This window comes from Pinus tabuliformis, chromosome 5_2, assembly GCF_031772625.1.
Source record: "Pinus tabuliformis cultivar Carrire ecotype Pingquan chromosome 5_2, CPIR1, whole genome shotgun sequence".
NCBI lineage: Eukaryota > Viridiplantae > Streptophyta > Pinopsida > Pinales > Pinaceae > Pinus > Pinus tabuliformis.
The window spans coordinates 198,384,282-198,401,132 of NC_142306.1; the positions used below are offsets into that span (position 1 = coordinate 198,384,282).

The 16,851-nt window shown below is 42.3% G+C and overlaps 1 protein-coding gene across 1 annotated transcript in view; it reads left to right on the forward strand.

Moving 5' to 3' along the window:
• The window catches only part of LOC149158245 (histone acetyltransferase of the MYST family 1-like), a 312,036-nt gene that overhangs the window by 282,305 nt on the left and 12,880 nt on the right, over nucleotides 1-16,851 (forward strand). The gene's annotated exons all lie outside the window — the stretch shown is intronic.

Genomic DNA, 16,851 nt, shown 5'->3' on the forward strand with positions numbered 1-16,851 from the left:
AATGTTGGTGCTTGAATCTCCATAACCCACTCTGATGATGGATCAAAGTTACCCAAAACTATGTTGCTTGATTCAAGGGTCTTGTTTAGCAATTGGTTATGCCTCAAGCTAAGTTTGTGTTGAACATAAACCATGTCATTCAACTATTTTTGCTCCAAACAATTCCTCTTCTTGGTGTGTATACACTAAAAAATGCTCCAATTCCGTTCACACCCCAAAGTACTACATGTTTGGCTTGATATTTGAATTGCAAATATTTGCAAATGAGGGCATTGGCTACCAAATTGTTGCTACCAGTAGGCTGCATTAAGAGTTGAAGGAAATGAAGTATTAGCAACTGACTTTGAAACTTGGACTCAACTCTTGTAATGAGTAATATAATTTGAAAACTTTGACATTTCTAACTTGGTCGATCCTTTGTTCTGCCTCTTATAGACGTAGACATGCCAAAGGTACCACTAATCTTATTGAAATTAAAGAGCTTGCTATGTATCTCGTCTTGAATCTTGGGATCTGGGACCATGCGCTCAATACATTTGTACAATCCCTCTTTTACCTCCCCGTCTGCTTGAAAATCTTTACTATAATGGTACCATCAAAGTTCAAAAGACAAAATATTGATTGATTGATTTTCAATGTTTGGAAAACTTTTTTAATGAATTATAGAACTTATAGACTTTGAAAATTGAAATTATATACCTTGGGTTTAAGTAATACCCAAGCTGCACGTACAGGTATTTGGAGTTATTTGTTCCATCTTTCATCAATAATTTTGCATAGAGGAATACATTTTTGTCTTTTATCTGCATATGCAGTCTTTATTGCCACTTTGGAATGATACATGGTCTCATAAACAAAATCCTTGTCGGGCTTATCACCATCCACCATCTGCAATACTCCCTCTTTATAAACAGGCTCTGTATAGACCTCCCTCTTTAGTGTTGGAAATTGGAGTGAATCTGAGAGGTCGTTGTCGATGAGTTGAGCTTTGCCATACTTGACATACAGAGGCTCTCTCTTTGTAATCCTATTATCTGGTTCAACATCTGGAACAAAGATGATAGCCTTCGTCATTGCTGTAGAGCGACGGTGGTAAACAAAGAACACAGGGGGCTTGAACTTAGGCTAGTAATGATTGAAATTGGATACAGACTTTAGACTGCGCAACACTATGACCTTGTCTTTTCGTTTTGGGAAACTGCCCTGCAGATTAAATAGAAAAGTCCGACACAACATTTTTTATTAGACTAGTTAACTAATTAAGACGTTAACTTTCCCCACTCGCTCCCAACTGTGGTAGTTATAAAGACAGCTGAGTCGGACATGACTCAAATGATGCAAAAACTGAAAAAAGAGGGTGGAAATGATGGATAATTATGGTGTGATGATGGAAGACGCCTAGGAGTTGATGAACGGAGCGTGTTAGGGATATTACGAAAAATATTTAGCCCAAGCTTGAGCTGGCACAGAATTATTGCATAATTATTACGAATAGGATTGCTGACACGTGCCACTCGGACCATAAGCAGTTGCAGTGGGGTTAACTTTTTCCGCAACTAAAACACTGATGAAACTTGATTCTTTAACTGACGTGACTAGAGCAACTGACCAACTACATTACTTGACGCAACTAACTACTAAGGAAAAGGAAAACAAGAAAACTCACTGACTCTACCTACCTACCTACGATCCCCTTTTAGAGATCAACCTTCAACTTGGTGTAGATTTGTTTGAGTCATGGAAACGTTTTAGGCGTGCACCATTCACCTAACCAGGAGTGGCACGTGTCAGCGATCCTATTCGTAATAATTATGCAATAATTCCCTGTGTCAGCTCGATCTTGGACTAAATATTCTCCATAATATCTCGGACACGCTCCGTTCATCAACTCCTAAGCGTCTGCCATCATCACACCATAATTATCCATCATTTCCACCCTCCTTTTTCAATTTTTGTGTCATCCGAGTCAAGTTTGACTCTACCGTTTTTATAGCTGCCACGGTGTTGATTTTTGAGTAGCTTGGGAGGTACTCCAAGCCCTAGGGTTTGGGGTTGGAGGGTGAAGCGCCACAAAAGTCATTTGTGGGCTTGGAACCCAAGATTGAGGTTTTGCACCCATTGAGGTTTGGGCCAAAACCATGAGGCATTTTGGACATATGATGGATGGAGATGATAAAGGACAATGAGGAGAATCCAACGCTTCGGGAATCGTCGAATTTCGAGATGTTCTTGATGAGATAAGAATTTTTGAAGTTGACAATGAATTTTTTAGGTGTTGAAGTCATGTAGGCTTGAAGTGAAATTAACCAAGATTCATGTCTCTTCACTAATTCGTTGAGCCCTTCTAAAGTGTATAAATAGAAGGTGATGTGATTCATTTTAGACATCCTATCTAAGTTATCGGAAATGCCTGAAGAATTTGCTGAAAATGCAGATCCTTGTTTCCGATACGGAAACGGATACGATCCTTGTCCGAAACATTGTAAAAACGTTTTTGTACTGTTTCAAAAAATCGAAAACTTCAGATTTGGAATTGGATACGTTTCCAAGGGTTTTTAATTTTTTTGGATCCGTTTCCGAAAATCCAGAAACGGATCCACGAAAATTGTGATCGGAATCCACCCTTTAAATGTTAAAAAGCATGAAAATTTGTATGGCCATAAATAAATAATAAAAATGAAGAAATCATATTTGCGAATAAACTCACTATAAAGACAGTCTCATAACGTCTCTTCTAAATCTTTAGAAAGAACGACACTCCATATATTTGTCAAGGATTCTTACTAAGAAAAAGATAGATGTTCAAAAATGCAAATAAAATTTGATGAATGTCTTCCTAAAGATATTTATTTGAGTGATTAATTTTCAGTTTGGTTAAGGTTTTGTTAATTGTTATTGTTTTTTCTCTTGATCTCATAAATCCATCCAATCTAACAATTCTTCTCTATCCAATCTTTTGCCTGCATATAGTCAAGAGACCAACCTGACGTTGAGAAGATTGAAATGTTCAAATAGGTCTTGATGGAATATCCCAATGATCCCATGGGCCTTTTAATTGCCATGCAAGGAATATAGATATCATCTGCCATGCATGACACTTTCTTTGAAGGAGTTGGACCCGAAAGCACAAAAACTGTAGCTTTTCTGATTACATTACTAATGATGATGATAACATGTTGAATGTTATAATAATCACTAATGATGATGACAATGTCTATGTTGAATTCATGACAATGATTATGTAGTTTTAGGTATAGATTCTAGATTCTAAAATATGGTAATGTGAAATATATATATGTATGTATGTATGTATATATGTCGTTTCCTTGTCGTATCATATCTAGATTTTTTGAAAATTTGCTATATTCGTTTCAAACCCCGTATCCGTATCTGTTCCCGTGTCCGTTTTAGTGCAATTTAGCATCCAATGTGCATCCATTCATAGTAGATCAACCTTTGAGGCAACCGAGTTATAGGAGCAGGAAGATGATTTAAGGGTCTATTTTGGGTGAGTATACATCTGCAACTAGGCCAAGGAGCTACAGGAGGAGAGTTGCAACATTAAGGGTCAATTCTGGGCTTGAAGTGTGGGCAAGTCCTTGTAACTGGTCTGAGTTAATGACAAAAGGCAACCGCATGGTTTGGGTATGATCCAATAGTTTTTTAGTGTGGTTTAGGAGATTAATTACCATTGTTATTTAGGTCATAGCCCAGGCAAGCAATCTGAAATAGGTTGCAGGCTTAATGACCCTAGAACAGGGTGTCGTAAGGGAGGTTTAAGGCTATTAATTGGCCCTAGACTGCAGCAAGAAGGAACAGTTGTAATAGGAGTTAAGCCGCAGTTGTTAGGAAGCAAAGAAGAGGTATTGAAGTGGGTTGACGTGGACTGAAGTCAAGCCCTAACTAGGAAGCCTAACCTACAACAATAATGGACCAAATTTGAGGTATGTTTGTGTTGATCTTGTGTTGAATTGGGTACTAGTGGATCAATCCTATTGTGTGGATAGTTGTAGCCTGTGGGAGCCATGTGTTGAGGTTGACTTGGGTGGTTGGAAACCTCAACAGGAGCAGATCTTACAGTGAAAGGATTGGGTGCCATTGGAGTCTGGACTGGTCGTGTTGGCGACCCAAAGTAGCCCTTGACAAGCTATCCTAAAGGAAGTGTGATAGTTGAAGGTTGGGTGAAGTTGATGAGCCTAATGTGCATTAAATTGATGGACTAGTGGACTACTAGATTGGCAGATTGGAGCTCAGGTATTTGCCAACCTAGAAGGGCAGATTGGATCAGCCTCTGTTCATTGTAGCAAAAGTGACTCGCAACAGTGATAGGTGGAAACCCTCTTGGTGACTCTGTGTTGTTCTTTGATGGACTAAGGGGCAACTAGAGAGCAGAACGAAAGCGAAGGACTGACAGGACGAAATTTGACATAGAGGTTGTAGCAAGATTGTCAGTGTATCTTGTATTCTTGTACTTGTGGATAATTGAGGGCCATTATCCCTTGTATGGGAGGCTTAGACAATTGTATTATATGTTGATTAATATAACAAAGTTGGGTTGAAATTTGTAAAAAGTTGTCGATATTTCTGCATGTGTGATTTACTGCTTTATATTGTTTCGCTGTGCAAAGTAGCTTTGTTGAGATTCTTGGTTTGATAGCGTCAGATATTCTAAGATTCTATCCTCGACCCAATATCGTGAAAATTCAACAATCTCTGCCCTGCAAATTAAATAGAAAAGCCCGACACGATGTTTTTTATTAGACTGGTTAACTAATTAAGACGTTAACTTCCCCACTCTCTCCCAACTGTGGCAGTTATAAAGATGACTGAGTCGGACATGACTCAGATATTGAAAAAACTGAAAAAGGAGGGTAGAAATGATGGATAATTATGGTGTGATGATGGTAGACGCCTAGGATTTGATGAACGAAGCGTGTCAAGGATATTATGGAAAATATTTCGCCCAAGCTTGAGCTAACATAGGGAATTATTGCATAATTATTACGGATAGGATGGCTGACACGTGGCACTCCCTTGACCATAAGCAGTTGCGGTGGGGTTAACTTTTTCCACAACTAAAAGACTGACAAAACTTTATTCTTTGACTGACGTGACTAGAGCAACTGACCAACTACCTTACCTGACAGAACTGACTATTAAGGAAAAGGAAAACAAGAAAACTAACTGACTCTACGTACCTACCTACAATTCCCTTTCAAAGATCAACCTTCAACTTGGTGTAGATTTGTTTGAGTCATGGAAAGGTTTCAGGTGTGCGCCATTCACCCAACCAGGTAGGAGGATTCCATCCAACTGTGTGAGCTTGACAACTCTTGATTCTTTCACTTCCGCGACTATGAATGGTCCCATCCAATGCATTTGGAGCTTCCCATGATGCTTTAAGAACTTGTTGTCATAGAGCAAAACATGTCCTCCAACGGTAAAGGATTTTCGTTTGATGTGTCTATTATGCCACACCTTCTACCTCTACTTTTCAATAGTTTGGTGGAAGTCAGTCAAAAATCTAGCTTCATCCAACTCCCAGAGTTCCTCTAATCGCTTTGGAATCGATTCATCTTCTGTCATCTGAGTGGCCTGTGCAATAAATAGGTTAGGGATGATAAACTCGGCAGGTACCATGGCTTCCCGACCATACACAAGTTGAAATGGTGTATACTTGTGCAAGTGCTTGACGGTTGTATGATAAGCCCATAGTGTTGTTGGCACCTGTTCATGCCAATCATCTCTATTGGTTGAGCAGATTTTTGTAAGTCCCCTCTCAAGGATTTTGTTGAAGGCTTCCACTATACCATTCGCTTGAGGGTGATATGGACTGCTTTTGTGGTGTTGTATGATGAAGTTTTGCAGTGATGAAGCAACCGTCTCATTAATGAAGTGGGTCCCCTGAAAACTGGCGAGGCTTCAAGGGCACCCAAATCGAGAGATGATCTTCTCAAAGATAAATCTAGGGCAATATCTGCGGTACAATCTTGAACTGCTGCAGCTTCAGCGCATCTGGTGAGGTAGTTGGTGGCGGTAATGATGTACCTGGCATGTGAGGGTCGTGTTGGTGAGTTGATAGGTCCTACAAAGTCGACCGCCCATTTCTCAAAGGCTTAGAGGGCTCGTACTAGTTGCCACCAAAGTCCTGCCTTCAATACCTTCCATGTGGTGGCCTTCCCTCCGATATGGCCACCTGCAACTCTTAAATGACATTCCCATAATATATCTAGTCTCTCATGGTCCAAGGCACTCTCCGCAAGATTTGGTCAAGGCCCAACTTGTACAGTTGTCCCACAATCAACTGGTAATCTGCAGCGTGAACCACCATGTGTCTTCGTTGTATCGTTGTTTATTCCTCCTTGCACCTACCAGTGGTAAGAAATGCTGCAATGTCCTCCCAATGGTCTAGAATGGCTTCAACTCGGAGTAAATCAACATTCAACAATTGATCATCTAATGGCCCTCCAGCTTCACCTGACTCTAACTAGCAAAGATGATCTGGGCCCATGTTCAGACTTTCGAGTTTAACAATCACTTCAAATGTGTACTCCTGAAATAGTAGTAGCCATCTACAAATCCTTCCTTCTAGTACAAGCTTGTTCACTAAGTACTTCAGGGCAGAATGATCGGTGAAAAATTTGAACGCTCCACCGAAGATAGTGTCAGAACTTCTTTAATGAATATACCATCGCAAACACTTCCCGTTCAGTTGTGTTATAATTCTTTTCTGCTATGGATAATTTCCTGCTAGCAAAATAGATGGGGTGATCAAGATTTCCTTCCCCGGGCTGAGCTAGGATGACCCCCAAAGCAATACCCGATGCGTCAATGTGAACATGGAATTGCTTGTTCCAATCGAGATAAACCAGAATCGGTGCACTCGCCAGTTTTTCTTTTAGCATGTTGAAAGCGACTTCACAATCATCTGTCCACTCGAACCTTTCGTCTTTCTTCAACAACTTTTTTAAGGGAGCGATGATCAAGGCATAGTTGTGGATGAACCTCCTGTAGTATCCTGTGTGACCAAGGGTAGACCTCAACTGTTGAACGCTTGTTGGCGGGATCATGTTCAGGATCGCTACGACCTTAGCGGGATCAACACATACTCCCTCTTCGCAAACAATATGACCGAGAAGTGTTCTGAAAGGGACAACAAATATGCGCTTTTTCAGGTTCAAAGAGATCTGCAGTTTCCTACATCAATCAAACATCATCCAGAGCAAACTAGAATGCTTCTTTAGTAGACTATAGACGGTCCAATCATCCATGTAAACTTCTAGAAACTAATGAATATAATCTCTGAAAGCAACAATTACAATCCTTGAGAATACCGCTAGTGCATTCTTGAGTCCAAACAACATGACATGATATGCATAAGATCCCCACTTAGTAGTGAATGTAGTTTTCTTCTTGTCTTCTTCTGCAATCCAAACCTGATGGTATCCAAAAAATCCATTTGTGAAAGAGTAGGCTTCATTCCTTGCCACGTTGTCTAGCACTTCGTCACTGAAGGGTGTGGGGAAAGGATCATGAACACATGCATTGTTTAAATTGCGATAATCCATGCAAACTCAGAGTTTGTCTGCCTCTTCTTTGTTTTGTATTACAATTGGGCTAATCCACTCAGCCTCGTATACTGGAAAAATAAGCCCCACTACCAACATCTTCTCTATCTCCTTTTTCACCTTTTCTTTGATTCTTGGGTTTAGCCTATACGACCGATGTTTTACTCGTTTTGCATCAGGTTTAAGTATAATCTTCATATCTCCTAGCTCCCCCTTAATTCCTTTTAGCTTTGCAACCTATGCAAGGAACAAGTCTTCATATTCTCGTAGAAGATCGAAGATCTCTTTGGTACTCTGCTCATCCCAGTAATCTCCAATCGAGGCTAGCTTCAGCTTTTCTTTAGTTCCAATGTTATGTTTCAGTGACTTCAGGGGTAGCAACTATGGACCATTGGTCACAGGCCCATCTTCAACACCTCGTTCTCCTTCAGTCTCTTTGACCATTACATGCCTTAACTCCTCCTAGTCATCTTCCTCAGGCTCTTGGTCTACCTTTACACAAGCTACGACTTCATGGAACTTGGATTCGTATATGTGCTCAAGAGTATTCTGGTCTATACATCCCTCCACCAATTGTCCTGTGGTGAGCAAAACTCTTCTGACAGCTTGGAACATAGTTGTCATTCTCTCATCAGTATCTGTGAAGGAAAAGTCACTAATAAAGTGGGTTGTTATGCAGTTCCAATCAATCGTCAGTCTGTCTCTTTATTTCTTCCCTTACATACCATGTCTTTGGAATTGTTCCCAGAGTGTGTACAAAGTAGTGTACCCACAAGTCTTCTGGAAGCCCTTCGCGGGTCCACCAAGCCTCACAAGGCAGTGAGCAAAACTCTTTTGATAGCTTGCAACACAATTGTCATTCTCTCATCAATACCTGTGAAGGAAGAGTCACTGATAAACTGGGTTGTTATGCAGTTCCAATCGCCGGTCAATCTCTTTATCTCTTCCCTTACATTACATGTCTTTGGAATTGTTCCCGGAGTGTGTACAAAGTAGTGTACCCACAGGTCTTCTAGAAGCCCTTCGCGGGTCCACTTGGCCTCACAAGCTTGTAGATGTTGTCGGGGGTCAGAGCTCCCTCGGTACTTAAGCAAATTCTGCAGAGAATTCTCTGAAGGCTCAAATCTAACCCTCATTGCCATCTTAATTTCCTACCATTCTCGGAGATGGTTGTGGTGAGAACCCCACCACCTTGTCAATGTTGCTTGCAAAGCGACATCTAATAAAGGCAATTTGTGTTCCTCAGGAACGGTTGCATCAACCTCATTAAGAAAGTCATTAATAGGACCTATGCTATTGAAAATAGGAAATTCCTATACCTCAATACCAACCTAGTTGATCTGATGGATCGTAGTGCAGCGCCTAGTGTTGATCTCGTGTCCGCCCTACCACTAGTCTTCCCATGCAGCCTCAGATCCAACTTTCAAGCTTTGAATGCTCCTCCAGCTGATCGATCCACCTATTGTCAGGCAATGTTTTTAAAACCGGAACCGGTGACCGAACTGGTCCACCTAATGAACCGGTTTACCGACCGGAACCGGTCTAACTGGGACTGGTTTGGTCTAAACGAACCGGTTTTAGAAAAATACATTAAATAATTATTTTTTAATGAAAAAAATTATTTTTAAGATTTAAAACCATGATTCCAAGCCAATAGAGACAAAATATGCAAAGATTGCTCATTTATATACCATGTAAAGGTGAATATATCAAAATGGCACCGAGTGCAATACATATCATCGACAAAATACATAAGCAATGAGGCTCTAAATGGCCTCTAGAGTGCAAAAACAAAGCCTACAAACTATGGGGCCAGTGGCCTACTACAAGACTTCAGTCTAGACTCTACATATATGATAATAGTAATACTATAATAGTGATCAACATTATCACTTGAAGTTGAAACTTCTCATGAGTCTCAGTCATCATGATCAAACTCAGTTGGTTGAGTCTCGACTCCCAAACTTTGCAGTCACAAACTTCTCTATTGGTTCAGTGACTTGAGTCTCAAACTTCTGAAGGTATTCTGCCCTAATATGCCCTATTATTTCATTTGGTGCTCCACATGGCTTTACATGGCCTCCTATCCCAGCCAAGTGTTGCTTGAACCTGTTAATACCCCCTCGAATGGATTTTTGGCAATATTTGCAGATCATTTTGCCATCAATCATATCACAATGAGCCCATGCAGTATCTCTGGCTTTTGGAGGCATGATGACTCCCTGGATGGTAGATCACAGAAGTGAGAAGTTTATAACACATAAAAAAAATTAATTCATGGACAACAGTCAAATAAGGAATTTTCAAGTGCAAATCCTTCCCTGGAAATGCAAACTAGCTTCCTTAGCCTCCTCTTGAAGATGGCAACTCCACTGACAGCTACACACTATCTCCAAAATAGCTCCAACTCCAACTCCAAGATGACTACTTCAGCAAATGCCAAAAACTCAACACTCTCCAAGCTCACAAACACTCCAAAACAGTTGTGTGAGACAAATGAGAGTGAGAGGGGCCTCTTAAAGGCTTGGAGAGGGTGTTTTTGGAGGGAAAACACCCTTAGTTTCCCCCTAAAACCCCTAAAACACAGTTCGCATTACAGTTTTTGCATTACACAGTGGGCGTGCCTCTAACCAGCTAGTTTAGGACGGAACCGGCCGGTTTGATACAAAACCGGCCGGTTCCGTCCTAAACCGGCCGATTAGCACCGGTTTAGGGCAAATTTTAGCGAAATGGGCGATTGAACCGGGTTTTTTGGCCGGTTTAGACCGGCGGCCTTGCTAACCGACCGGTTAGACCGGTAATCGGTTTTTAAAAACAGTTTTGAAAACACTGTTGTCAAGTTGATGTAATCCTCTCTTCTCCCTGCTATCAGTCGGTATAGTTGATCCAGCAACTCATGTGCTTCTCTGTCATCTGTTGGTTCAGTGAATCTTGGCCCTTGGTAGGGGTCTAGGGGCTGGATCACTTTGGTCCCTTCTTCTTCAAAGGTCATCATCTCCTTCTTCAAATTAGTTATCGAATAGTTCTCAAAGGCCCAATCTATTCCAAACAATGCTGGGTAGGGATCTTTGTCCCCCATGATGTCTATTACTTCAAAATTAGCATAGGTTTTCACCCCTTCTATGTCAACTTCTACTTCTTCTAACCTTCCAACCGGGAGTATACAATATTGATTTTCCATACATAGCTGAATCAGAGAGAAAGCCAACTTAGGCCTGCCCAAGGCTTCCCAAGTCTTCCGTGGTAGTGTATTCACATATAATCCTAAGTCTAACATTGTATCCTTAAATCTGAAAACCTACAATTTGAGCATCGACCCGGAACTCCCTTCCTATTCTCTTCTTGTTCCTGCGCATCCTCCGGGAGTGTCTCTCAGGCAAATTAGTGGAGATGAATCCTTCTTACGCCTCCCCATCATTTACAGTCGTTTTAAGGCTTTCCCGCAACTGCCCAAGCATCTAGTCATCATTCACAATCTATAGAAATAGCTTGAACCATTTCACTATGGGTCGATTATGAAGTTGAGGTGTGTCTGAGCTCCTAGGTTTTGAAACCTCTGGTTGTTCCCCTTGGAAGTCCCCATTCAGAGTCAATTTATTAAAAGTCTCGGCAACTTCCCTGTAGTACTGCTTCTGCTGATCAAGATTGCATGAACGCTTCGGTGAGGCCGACCTTACAATTTTCGATTGTTCAATTGTTCCCCAATCAGCTCCGGTCTTCTTTTCCCCCTGGGTAACTATATTAATGGCTGAGAGGGGCGCTGTCTTAAGCATCCTGTATATCTGTGAAGGTTGCATTTGTGTTTACTTCGATATTTATGAAATTAAATAAATTGGTAATGTAAAGAACAAGTAGGAGATAGTAAACTAGAAATTGCAGTAGGAGTTTCTGATGTGTTAGATTCAGGAATTTTCACATGGTATTAGAGCGATTGCAGATCATAGGCGACTGAAGTCATCAGCCGGGAAATCTGAGAGTTTGCAATAGAGAAGTAGTTGTCCCGAGAGACAGTGTTGTTTCAGAGCCAGAGACGCAGAAGGAAGGGTGACGCAACGCAGAGAAGGTGACGCAGAGGCTAACGTAGTGCCTGCGTCAGCATTCTGAGCCAGGAGAGGAAGACGATGTAGCTGCATCAACTGTCCAGGCCAGCACAGAGGCAGAGGGAGGGCAGATCAGGCCTACGCAGTGCCAAGTCATCTTTCTCAGCCAGGAAGGATTGATGTTGTGGCCAGGAGGAGTTGATCCAGCTCTCACTGTGATTGCGCAGAGCCAGAAGGGCTTAGATTCTTCAATTGTCGGGGCTAAGGGAGCTGTGCAGATTTTGATTTGAGGAGCTGGTGGGACGTTGTTTCTGTGAGTGCAGAACAGTGTCTAAGGAGACTGAACCAAGGTAGAGGGAAGCACTACCTCGATAGATTTCTAGCCAAGAAATCTAGATCCGGGTTGCAGCGACAAAGGAGGATTGGAGAGGAGTGATTCGACAGTTGGCCAGAGGATTTCCGAGAGGGAAATCAAGACTCAGAGGGAGTCTAGAGAAGAAGAGCAGAGATGGCAGTGAACGGATTGAGGGATCAGGACAGATTGGACAGGGCTTCCAATTTTGTCATTTGGAAGGCCAGGATCCTGGCAATCCTGGATAAACATCGCATCAAGGACTATGCCTTGAAAACCGTAGTTGTCCCAGTTGACCCAAATGCAAATGAGAAGTATGAGGAGGCCGAGGCGAAAGTGAAATGCATGATTCTAGACAGGGTCAAGGATCATGTCATACCACATATTGCTGAGAAGAACACAACAAGGGAGATGTGGCAAACGTTGACCACCTTATACCAGGGATCTTCCATACAGCGGGAGATGTTATTAGAGAACCAACTGAGGTCATATCAGATGCAGAAAGGAGAGGAGATAGATATGTTCCTTCTCAGGTTGCAAGGAATTCGTGACTAGCTTACTTCCGTGGGGTCTACACCAAATCCAGAGTTTATGGTGAGGATTGCTCTGAATGCAGTCTCCGAGGACTAGGAGATGTTTGTCCAAAGTATTTTGGGCAGAGAGACTCTCCCCAGTTGGGAGGAGATGTGGGCAGCTCTTCAACAAGAAGAGATCAGGAGGTTGACTAAGGTGGGAAGTAGCAGTAAGGGATTTCGAATCAAGAAAGAGGAGGAGGATGCAACTCTAGCATCTGCGGGACAACAGGGGGTTCAGAAGAAGAAGAAGAAAGATATATCCAAGGTCAAGTGCTTCAACTGTGGGGAGTTGGGACATTATGCATCTCATTGCCCTAGGAAGAAAGACAAGGAAGAAGCTTCCAACTCAAAGGCGAAGAAGGATGTCAAGACTGATGACAATTGTGTCATGAGTGCTCATGCGCCTCTAGAGAAGAAGTGGGGAGACATAGAGCTGTAGTCGAGAGGACTACAGAATGAGGGGTAGGATCCTTGAGGTGCCCAAACTCTTGGATCACATCCGACTATGAGAGCCCTTAACGATAGTAGCATGATGACAGGTGTCGAGTGGAGCAAGGTGTGATGGAGCAACAAGGCAGTGCGAGAGTGCAGAAATCTGAGGCAACGCAGTGGAGGTTGTAGCAGTGCGAGAGTGCAGAAATCTGAGGCAACGCAATGGAGGTTGCAGCAGTGCGAGAGGCACAGAGGTGCTTGCAGCAGCGCAGTGGCAGCAGAGGGAACACAGGATAGCAGCTACGGTAGCTTCAGCATCACGAGGCTTCCAAACTGATCGAGATGTCAGTGTTTGGGTGAAGTCAGTTGCTTACTTCTCGGTAACTGAATTGCAGTGCAACAGTTAGCAGTGGCAGTGCTATGGGCAGCATGATGCAACATGTTGAGAGGGAGCTGCAGTACAGATGTAGCAGTGGCAGTGTCATGGGCAGTAGTACAGGAAGCAGTAGTGCAGGGGATGTGAGGCAACAGGCCAAACATCAGCACAGGTACCAATGTGGAGGATCAGTGTGATGTTTCTACGGTGAAGCATTACTAGAGCATATTCCTTGCTAAGAGGGAGTGTTTATTTTTAGTAGCATCGGATGTGCTCTAGCCATGAAAATTGGTGGAGAGGCTAAGGCACATGAGATCTCCAAGACCCAGAAATCGTTTGGGGAAATTCCACCGGATGGAGAGATATTAAAATAATAAATAGTTTTAATGAGATCCTAAGTCTAAACTTAGGAAAATTAAAATATTAATGTGTATTAATATAATATGGGTGAGAAAGTTCTAAATAACGAGGATCAAGCCAGATCTAATCTTAGCCGTTGATTAGGGATTTAATCTCGGTCGTTGAATCGTCAACATAAAAAGTATAAGAGGAGGCTTGAGGGTCAGCTGGAGACACACCAAGAGAGATCAGTCAATTCGATTTTCTGGGGCGAGGTTTGCTGAGGAAATCGAACAAGTGATCAGTTGCAATGAGGGACAGTTCGGCAGGAAGCCGAAGAATACATATCAGAGAGGAAGCAGAGTGTCGGAAGAGGCAGCGCAGAGCCTAGGAACGCTGACGTAGAGGACGCAGAGGGCCAAAGAAGCTGACACAGAGGCCATAGAGGTTGATGTAGTTGACATAGAGAGCTTCAGAGGCTGTGTTGAGGAAGTCTATGGGGCAGACTGAGAGCAGATTAGCCGAGAGAGGGTTGACGCAGTTCCAGAGGAGTCCGTGGAGCAGCTTTCGCTGTCCAGCACAAGGAACAACCACAATCACTAGAGCATTATTCATCCGATTGCTAATTTGCCGAAATATTTGTCTCCGGAGAGAGGTACTACTGCGAAGGATATTCTCTGAAGGGTGAGCCATTTCTAGCACCCTAGTTGTATTCAAAAATCTGCTTAATAATACAAACCCTCTATATGCTGCACCGGTTTTCCTGCATTGGGTTTTTACAGGGACAATTGTCCAAAAATAACAGTATCCCTTGTATTATTGTTGCCGTTTACTTCAGTCTATGATCTGTATATTTGTGAAGGTTGCATTTGTGTTTACTAAGATATTTATGAAATTAAATAACTTGTTAATGTAAAGAACAAGTAGGAGATAGTAAACTAGAAATTGCAGTAGGGGTTTCTAAGGTGTTAGATTTAGGAATTTTCACATTGCTGAGTCAACAGCGTGTGAGTCAGCGGTAGCAATGCTTTAATGAACCAATCCCATTGATGGTTAGGGTCGATCAGGTAGCTCAACTTACCAATTGCATGCTTGAATCTCTGCATTAGCTCCCAGGCAGTCTCTCCTTCTCGCTGCTTGATTTCCCATAACTCAAACAACCCCTACTCCTTAGTCTGAGGGAGCTTAAATTCCTAAATAAAGTCCTGTCTGACTTCATCTATCATTGGATTCTGTTGCAATGCAGACCATTTAATAAACCATCTCAATGCTCTTTCCCAAAGCGTGGTTTGAAATTCAATCAACTTCGTAGAATCTAGAGTCTGGCGAGACCTCCAGATAGCTTCATATAGGTACCAATGCTACTCTACGTCCTCATTCCCCCTACCGAAGAACTCGGGATATCGGGCAAAAGATCCCACCATGGCCAATTGAACTTGAGGAATAAGTATTGATCCTTGAGAACCAGGTCGCGATGACCCTTGGATACCTGTACTACTGTTACTACTCTTCTTGCTAATGATACCAGCATTGTAGGTTGCATGCACACTATGAACCTTTATAGCTTTAATTAACTTAGATAAAAATTGATCAGGGTTGTGATAAAGTACCAGGGGAAGGTTGGGGAAGGGACTACCTGAGTTGTTGGGCAGCCAATCGCGACCTTTAGAGGACACATCATTCTCGGAAAACAATCTTCTCATGGGGAAGTGCATATCATCGGTCTGGGCCTTTCTCGAGGCCCGTGCAACCCATTTCAACTGGTGTTCCCATTTCTACTGGCAAGGTAGAGTCTCTACTATTCTTCTAATCCTTTCTCACTATAGCTATCTCAACTCCTCCTGTGGAACCAATCTTTATCCTAGCACTGTCTCTGCTACTCTGCAACATCAGTCGACTTCCTTCTCTTTCTCGATGTTCTGGATTTCTCAGCCCCACTCTTGCTTGGTGTAGTCCCCTCCGTCTTTTGTCAATCTCCTATAGAGCTCTTTCCCACCATTCCTCAGCTATCCGCGATCTTCTCTGTGCCCTCAAATCTTTGGCCCTCCAGAAGTCATCCACGTCCATTTCTTAAATATTTTCATCTCTTCCATTCAGGTGCATCCCTCACTTTAGGTCCTCCCCCCAGTACTGGGTGTTTAAATTGCCATTGAAGGGTTTTGGAACACTAACAAGTTCTCTTCTACCATCAGAACCTTAACCCACAGTGAAACTTCCCTCAGCAGTCTTCCCCGCAACCCTGACTTAAACACGACCTCAATTTTAGAAAAGGACTGATGACCCTCTGCCACAAACTCGATAATATATCCCTCTAATGTGGTCTGCACCCAGAAATCTACAACGCCCATCAGATCATTGTCATGCCGATGTAGCTCAACTAGATTTGCATGAGTCCAGGTACGCCGAGATCGGTTTTTTCCGTTGATCTTTCCCTTTATTTGCAGTCTTTGCAACCAGTTGTAGAGCTCCTCTGGGAACTTACACCAAAAGTCTCATATTGATCACTCGCAGGCTCCGCTTACAAGATCTCTTCTTTCAATTGCTTTAGATTTCATCAGTGGAGTTGAGCTTGTTGAGGAGTGAACCGTTCTACTTGTTCATGCCACCAATCTTTAAGCTCCTTTTTAAAGATCCTCCACACCATATTCCAGTCCCCTTTGGAAATTTTTAGGTTCTGACAACGAAACCATTTGTTGGTGAAAAAATAACAGATGGGTTGAGACCCAGGGTTCAGACACAAGGGCCAACAAAGGTTTCGTTGTAGTCTAGCACCATGCCGACATTTTCACCTTATCTTGGACAAATAAAGCGTCTCACCCGAGGCGTGTCGTGACCTTAGTTAGTTGAGGGACTGGAATTAGGCGTTAAGATAAACCTCAAGGAACTAATAATGAAAATAACTCATAAATGTAACAGTTTTGATCCAATCAACATATACAAAGGAGAAATATCAGACAGATGCAAGCATATTAAAAATTTTAGAAGGCCACAAAGAATCATACACAAGTTGCTCAAATGTCCCTGTAACCATTCCTTCCATTAACACCACAACAATATAACATTACATCAGGCTCAAAGCCCTAGATAGAACATCCATCAACATAACAGAACAATATATAATCAAGGCAACCAAATACAGAGCGGGCTCAAATGGCTCTGCCACAACATT